General features: G+C 39.9%; 1 protein-coding gene across 1 annotated transcript in view; it reads right to left on the bottom strand.

The window, feature by feature from the left end:
* Positions 1 to 732, bottom strand: part of LOC144235134 (eukaryotic translation initiation factor 2 subunit 3) — a 21,225-nt gene that overhangs the window by 16,929 nt on the left and 3,564 nt on the right. The window lies entirely within an intron of this gene.

The following is a 732-nucleotide window of genomic DNA, read 5'->3' as shown; positions in this document are numbered from 1 at the left end:
GACCATGACCTCACTTGGTAAGGCCAAGTGAGGAATCTGCCTCAGGTGCAAAATTTAAGAGGGTGCCAAAAAACTCACTAATCAAAATAAATAATATTCTGGGGCACCTCGGTGGTTTAGTCGGTTAAGCCTCTGACTTCGGCTCAGGTCATGATCTCACAGCTTGTGGGTTTGAGCCCTACATCGGGCTCTGTGCTGACAGCTAGTTCAGAACCTGGAGTCTGCTTCCGATTCTGTACCTCCTTCTCTCTCTCTGACCCTCCCCTGCTTACGCTGCCTCTCCCTCTCTCTCTCAGAATAAAACATTAAAAAATATTTAAATTTAAGATTTTTAAAACAAAATTCGTGCACAAAAAATCCATGATGAGCAAAATGTCAAAATTAATAATGCCACGCTGAGCCAAAAAGTGACACTGAAGAGAAAAAAAATCTGTAATTCAGTGTCTAATTTAAATTAACAAACAATACTATATTTATTAAGATTTCTTTGCATTAATTTCAAAAAGCACTGTGTCANACACACAGTCTCACTCTCACCTCTCCTCAGTCCCAGCCTTGCTCCAATTTAAAATTTCTTTGTGGGCCAAGCCCACTCCCCCATTAACACCACAATGCAAAAGTCTGTATCCTCTGACAAAAAACCAGGATATGAATCACAGTCAGCAAACAGACAGGTAACAACACCATGTATTTAAGAGAGATAATTAAAAATGGCTTTGTTCTTTCACTAGG

The sequence above is a fragment of the Crocuta crocuta genome, unplaced genomic scaffold (assembly GCF_008692635.1).
Source record: "Crocuta crocuta isolate KB4526 unplaced genomic scaffold, BGI_CrCroc_1.0 scaffold1121, whole genome shotgun sequence".
In the NCBI taxonomy this organism is placed as follows: Eukaryota; Metazoa; Chordata; class Mammalia; order Carnivora; family Hyaenidae; genus Crocuta; species Crocuta crocuta.
This window is presented reverse-complemented; position numbering and strand designations above follow the sequence as displayed.